This window comes from Trachemys scripta, chromosome 4 (assembly GCF_013100865.1).
Source record: "Trachemys scripta elegans isolate TJP31775 chromosome 4, CAS_Tse_1.0, whole genome shotgun sequence".
Classification (NCBI taxonomy): domain Eukaryota; kingdom Metazoa; phylum Chordata; order Testudines; family Emydidae; genus Trachemys; species Trachemys scripta.
In genome coordinates this window covers 12,241,112-12,248,360 of record NC_048301.1, presented here as the reverse complement: position 1 = coordinate 12,248,360, position 7,249 = coordinate 12,241,112, and the positions used below count along the sequence as shown (strand labels likewise).

Below are 7,249 nucleotides of genomic sequence, written 5' to 3'. Positions count from 1 at the left end.
CGCTGCACACCAGCCAATGAGCTCCCGCGATGGGTTCCTATGTGAACGTGCGCGTCCGCAGAGCAGGTCCCGTCACCGCCGCGGCGGCGCGCCCGGCCCGAGATTGGAAGAAACGCGAGGAGGAGTCTCGTAAGCAAAAGTAGAGTGAACTAGTTCTGCGCATGCTCTACATTATATTTCGAATAGTCACTGAAGGAAGGCTAGCTCGCAGCGCCCGGCTAGCTCAGTCGGTAGAGCATGGGACTCTTAATCCCAGGGTCGTGGGTTCGAGCCCCACGTTGGGCGCAAAAATTTTTACTCCTCTAGCTGCAGTTACCGTGGCAGGTTTTCGGTGTTTTTGCCCGGAACAGCGATGGGGGCAGCTCAGTTTGCCTGGGAAAGAGCCAAGCTTGGCAATGCAGCCTTGCAAAGCGGGGCAGCTCGGTGGGGCGGGCGGGGGCAGATGGGGAGGGCCAGGGCCTGGGGACCGATGGGCAGGGCCTGGGGACCGATGGCCAGGCACCCTCCAGCACAGGAAAGGCTGCGGCGGCCCCTCCAGGCAGCCCCTCTCCAAGGGTGGGAAGCCCCTGGTCCCACTGCGCTGTGGGGCAGATCTGGGGCGACCCTCAGAGGAGCAGGCTGCCAAATTTCTACTGCATTAATAGCCCAAAGTCACGTAAAACTAGCCCCAAAGTAGCCCAGTGCCGGTAACAAAGCCAGGGGTCATTTTTTTCTGTACCTCCCTTTGGTGTTTAAGCTGTGACTATCATCAAACAGAGTGGGGCTGTTTTTTAACTAGCTAACATCTGTATTCTTGTGTGTTACTGGCGAAAGGTCCCGTCCCACCAAAGGACGACTCAATCTGTGTCCCCGAGGCTTGTTTCTTATTGGAAAAGGCTGATTGTAGAGTCAGAGGCTCCCCTGACACTGCTTCTGGGGGAATTCTGCGCCAAACAATTACAAATTCTGCGCACAATATTTTGAAATTCTGCAAAATTCTGCATATTTTATTTCTCAAAAGAACACCATGTAATCACCCGACTTTCAATTATTTCTGTAATTTGTTTCAAAATACCTGCCTGTAACAATACAGACAACAAAAAAGATTCAGGAAATGGTGTTTTTTTTTGACGAATAGATTCCTTACTAGGCATAGGAATACAGAACGTTGAGTAATAATTAAAATACAGAACTGTATTTCCCACACACCTCAGAAGCAGTGCAAAGGCTTGGGGGAGTCAGGGGTAATGGAGGAGCTGAGGGAGAGGGAAGTAATTTCTGGGAAGGAGCCTGGGAGTGAATCTGGAGGATTGTTGGGTGTGGGTAAGAGAAGTATGGAAGGTGGATTGCTAGGGAAGGGGTGGGCAAAGTTTTTGGCCCAAGGGCTACATCTGGGTAATTGGGAAATTGTATAGAGGGCCACGAATGCTCACAAAATTGGGGTTGAGGTGCATGTGGGGGGGCTCTGGCTGGGGGTGCGGGCTCCAGGGTGGGACCAGAAATGAGGAGTTCAGTGTGCGGGACGGGGCTCTGGGCTGGGGCAGGGAGGGTGAAGTGTTGGGGGCAGATGAGGGCTCAGGCTGGGGTGCGAGCTCTGGGGTGGGGCTGGGTATGAGGGGTTTGGGGTGTAGGAGGGTGCTCCAGGCTGGGACCAAGGGGTTCAAAGGGCGGGAGAGGGATCAGGAGGGGGGGGGGGGGGTGGAGTGGGGGGGGGGGGGGGGTGGCTCAGGGGTGCAGGCTTAGGGCAGCACTTACCTCAAGCAGCTCCCAGAATCAACAGCATGTCCCCTCTCCGGCTCCTACGCGGAGGAGCAGCCAGGCAGCTCTGCTGCGCGCTGCCCCCTCCGCAGGTACCGCCCCTGCAGCTCCCATTGGCCGTGGTTCCCAGACAATGGGAGCTCCAGGGGTGGCTCTGAGGGCAGGGGCAGCATACGGGGCAGAGTCCCCTGGCTGCTCATAAACGTAGGAGCTGGAGGGGGAACATGCCACTGCTTCTGGGAGCTGCGCAGAGCGGCCCCCCCAACCCTGCTCCCTGGCTGGAGCCCCGCAAGCCCCAGACCTTGCTCCCCAGCAGTGCTAGGGACAGCAGCTCCCTCCCCTGCCTGAACAGCTGGCGCCAGGTGTCTCAGTGGGGCAGGGGCTGGGGTTGGGGTTAGGGGCATGCTTTGCCTGCCCGGGCACATGATGGGCAGGGGGGACACTCTGACAGCCCCCACCCGCCTCTGCCCCGGACTGGGCTCTCACCTGCACAGCAGATCAGGAAGCTCCCAAGCACTGCGGCCAGCGGCAGCTCCATGGTGGTAGCAGATAGCAGCAGAGCAAGGCAGTGCAGGTGAATGGCCTGTCACTCACCGGCCCTCAGCTGTGATGTGGATGGCAAGACCAAAACTGAGTGATGGCACAGCCACCTGGTAACAAGGGGGCTCAGCGCTATGCCACTTACGTGTGGCCCCTCTAGCGTTGCAGTGCCAAACCTGAGTGGCCAGTGGGGCCACCAGCAGGGCTCCTCGCCACTGCCAGTAGTACGTGTCATCGCAGCTCAGGACAGCGGCATCTTGATTCCCCCTCAATGGTCCAGCAAAGGCACCCACGCTAGACTCTCAGCCATCACCTTTCTTGAGCAGAAAACCGCACCTCTCTCTCTTTCCTGACTGAGGTTTTTCCAGGCTGCACGGTTCCCTGCCTGTGCTATGAGTTCCCCAGCAAGCCAGATGGCCTAACCAGGCCTGCGCCTGTGCTCTGCTTTCTCTCTGAAGGCTGTGACCGACTGTAATTGTCAGCAGGCACAAGTCACCACACAGCTCTGTCTAAGCCAGTGCATTGATTCTTAAGGAAAAAGCATGACAGAGAAAACATACTAAAAATAATAAAAGAGCCTCCCCACATGCTCATTAGCTTACCAGAGATCACCCCAACTCCAGCCAGGGCTCTGGCAGCCGTCAGTCCTTCCACCCCTTCTGCAAGGACTGAGTCGCCCCTTCCCCCGGCCCCGGGTCAGAAAGTCCTGTCCGTTTGCTGGAGCAAAAAGAGTCAGTTTAAACTCCGACTCTTTATGCAACAGATATTTCTTTATCAGTTGGTCACTAGAGAATCCCTCACCAAAGGCTCTTAAGCAAAGTAAGCAGTCATGGGGTAAGAGGGAAGATTCTCTCGTGGATCAGTAACTGGTTAAAAGATAGAAAACAAAGGGTAGGAATAAATGGTCAGATTTCAAAATGGAGAAGGCAAATGGTGGTGATGCCCAGGGATCTGTAAAGGGACCAGTGCTGTTCAACATATTCATAAACGATCTGGAAAAAGGGGTAAACAGTGAGGTGGCAAAATTTGCAGATGATACAAAACTACTCAAGATAGTTAAATCCAAAGCAGACTGCAAAAAGTTACAAAGGGATCTCACGAAACTGGGTAGGTGGGCAACAAAATGGCAGAGAAATTCAATGTTGATAAATGCCAAGTACTGCACATTGGAAAACATAATCCCAACTATACATACAAAATGATGGAGGTCTAAATTAGCTGTTACTATGGGCTCCAGGTTTGTATAATTTTTGGTGGTGCCCAGAACGGGTCCAAGCAGAGCCGTCCTGTCCATAGGATGGACCAGGGCAACCGCCCCAGGCCCTGCGCTTCAGTGGGAGGTGGGGTCCAGGCAGAACCGTCCTGTCCATAGCCTTACCGTGCTTTGGGGGGCCCTGCATTTCAGGGGGACGCAGTTGCCCTGATCTGTCCTATGGACAGGACGGCTCTGGGTCCAGGGCGGTCTGGGTGGGTAGCGACGGGCCTGGCGCCATCAGCAGTGAGCGACTCGGCCACAGCCCGCCCCTACTCCGCCCCCTCCCATCCCCTCTCCCATTCCACCCCTTCTCCCAAAGCCCCGCCCCTTTCCAGCTTCTGCCCCTTCCCCCTATCCTGGGGCTGGCCACCAATCAGCTGTTCCTGCAGCCCCAGGGCTGACCGCTGGTCAGCTATTCCAGTGGCCACTGCTTCAGCAGCCCTGGGGCTAACAGCTGCTCCAGTCCTGCCTCAGATGTCACGTCGGTCCCGGACAGTAATGGAATCCATGACTCCGTGACAGAATCGTATCCTTAATCATGAGTCAGGCCCCCCAAAATGATGAGACTGGCTAAAAAAACTGTAAGATTTTACAAAATAATAAATTTTGCCTTCAGGTTTTTGAGCCTACATGTTGCATTTGGGTCACCTTTTCAAGATTATTGCCAGAACGAGTGCTAGAAACGTACTTTCATTTTGAAATATAAACTGAGGTTTTCAGGTTTTTATTCAGTGCCAGGATCTGAGATTTTAGGTAAAACATCAAATATCATGAGACTTGTGATATCGTGAGCAGTGGCAGCACAGGATAACTGTGACTGTGTCTGGGACATTAGCACCTTATATTTCTGCCAGTCCTCCTAAAAATAATCCTGTATCACTCACTTGGCAATGGAGTTTATAGGAATATATCAAGGGCAAGAACTGGTACAGCCTAATGTTTGAAGCACCTACAGTACTTGCCTCTGAGGTTACAGTAAACTCCAGACACATAGGGGCCGGTGTACTTCAACACTCACAGAGACAGTGGGTTGGCTTCAGTACCATTGTTCCCAGATTTTAAGGCCAGCCCGGACCATTAAAACATCTAGTCTGACCTCCTCTACAACACAGGCCAGCTAATTTCATCTGGTTACCCCTCAATTGAGCCTAATAACTTGTGTTTAGCTAAGGCATGTCTTCCAGAAAGGCATCTGGTCTTGATTTGAAGACTCCATCAAGAGATGGAGAAGCCACCACTTCCCTTGTTAGTTGGTTCCAATGGTGAATCACCCTCACTGTTAATCGTGTGTAATTGATTTCTAATTTGAATGTGTCATTGGTACTCGTTATGCCTTTCTTTACTAGCTTAAGGAATCCTTTGGTGCCTGGTATTTTTGCCTCTCTCTCAGTGTAAGGCATTTTTCTCCAGCCACTGAATCATTTTTGTGGCGTTTCTCTGCGCCCTCTCAAGTTTTTCAATATCCTTTTTAAAATGTGGACACCAGAACTGTACCCAGTATTCCAGGATCAGTCTCACCAGTGATGTACAGAGGTAAAATCATCTCCTACTCATTATGCCCATTTATAAATCCAAGGATCACATTAGCCCTTTTTGCCATAGCATTTTACTAGGAGCTCATGTTCAATTGTTTGCCTGTTATGACCCCTGAATCCTTTACAGAGATACTGATTTCCACGATACAGTCCCCCATTCTCTAGGTATGGCATGCATTCTTTGTTCTTAAAGCAGGGCCTTGTATTTGGGTGTATTCAAACACATTTCATATCTGCACCAGTAAAGCCTGGCTAGCTTCATACCAGGAGTTCTACTATCAATCAGCCCTTGGAGGAAGGAGAGAATTATAATCAATATACTTTAAAAACAAATCAATGACCTAAAACACCTTTTATATTTTTAAGGTTTGATATCTATGGAGCTTCCAGGCTACAAGCGCTGGGAAGTGGGGAATATCTTCTTTTCAACAGGATGAAATTTCTGTTTCTAACCACCATGGGCCACAAGATATTGGACTTGGAACAACTAATAGACCTGTGAATTTCCATGGCTCCTATATTTGAATTTGCTGTGGTATAAGACAAATGAAAATAAAAGTCTCACACTCTAAGAGTCCATTCTTGCATACCCCTCCTATGCCGCATAGCGATTATTAATGGGAACATTCCTCTGGCTTCCATGGGACTACAAGTAGCAAGCTCTATAGACTGCAACAAGTGATTGCATAATGTGTCCCTTCAGGCCAAGATATTTCTTTTGTACATGCAACTCTCAATGCACTCAGTAGGAGTTTTGCATATTGGGCCAAAACAGAATTTGAAACTTCAGATTGTTATTCTGATGCATTCACCTTATATTTACAAGGGGATGACAGAAACTTGATCTGATCTCTCTCTGTCAGGGGGCACATTAATACACATTGCAAAGACATCTTTTTTTTATAAAGAAGCTCTGGTGGTACTATATAGACTAAGAATCAGTCATGAAAAGAAATACAACGGGCTGTTAGCCAGAAGCTATATCTTTTTCTCTCACACGCACGTTTAGAATCAAGTTCACCTTTTGCAGTGATTTATGCTTTCCTAATTATTTCCATTAAAAATGGGTAGGGGAAATGGGCTAAGTACTTGCCATTATCAGTAACTGTTCCAAGATCTTCATTACAAACTATAGCAGATACATGAATGATGCCTAGATGGTAGGTGTGTACAGAAAGATGAATGTAGCTAGTATTAGAGATATTCTGCCTAGCTCCAGGGAGCTCAACTATATCTCTCAATAATATGTTGGGGGGTGGGGGGGGGAAACAAATTTTAAGGCCAGAAGAGGCCACTATGATCATCAAGTCTGACTTAATTTATAGTACAAGCCATGGGACTTCACACAGTGATTCCTGGACACACACTAATTAAAAATATTAAGATAGGAGAGAGGATCTGTCAATATTTGCCAACTAAAAAATGCATATGAGGTTAGGGCACTTATGAAATGTAATGACAACCTTCAGATTAAAGCTTATTTAAGTACCACTGCATGCTACACTGTTTAGTTTCAAAATCAATCTTTGTTGTTTCTATGTAAGAAGGCATTTTATTTCTAAAACTACATTTCAGTAACCATCAGAAAGTGAACAACAGGCTGGGAGGGGGGAATTAGTCACCCAAATCCTATTAGCGGTAATGAAGGATTCTAAATAAACAAATTCTAAAGATTGATTAAACATTCAAGCCTAACGATAGGATTTAAAGGCACAAGAATCCATCTGTCTCAGTATTTAGTACAGTATAGGTGAAAATTACTAATTATCGAGAGATAGTTACGAGTCAGGCATATTAGTGTAAATTAATGACAAACTGATTCTTAATCTTGACATTCCTCACCTAAAAATAAGTCAAACCTTTGACACTGAAGCGTTCATAATTCTCAGATGGAAAGCACTATACCATGTGTGCACAAAATATTATTTAAGGCAATATTATAAATAAAATTCTAGTGGAAATAATGAGAATTGACAAAAATAACAGCTGTGTGTGTGTGTGTGAGACACAGTCACACAGTCACACTGACTCAGTGTGACTGTGTGTGAGTGAGAGTGTGTCTCACAAACTTTAGAGATACTTTTCCAAGTAAGAGTACCTTGCAGTATACCGAGTTACAGGATTTATAGAAGCCTATTAATTAGTGTCATAATAGCATGTTGTGTGCATCCAAATGTAGGCT

General features: G+C 48.3%; 1 long non-coding RNA gene and 1 other non-coding gene across 2 annotated transcripts; both read left to right on the top strand.

The window, feature by feature from the left end:
- Nucleotides 1–70: 70 nt before the first annotated feature.
- LOC117877239 lies at nt 71–5,639 on the top strand. Its single transcript, XR_004645661.1, has 2 exons — nt 71–129; nt 5,434–5,639. It is a non-coding gene; the product is annotated as an uncharacterized LOC117877239 (long non-coding RNA).
- TRNAK-CUU lies at nt 213–285 on the top strand. The gene has a single exon. It is a non-coding gene; the product is annotated as a tRNA-Lys (tRNA).
- Nucleotides 5,640–7,249: the final 1,610 nt, after the last annotated feature.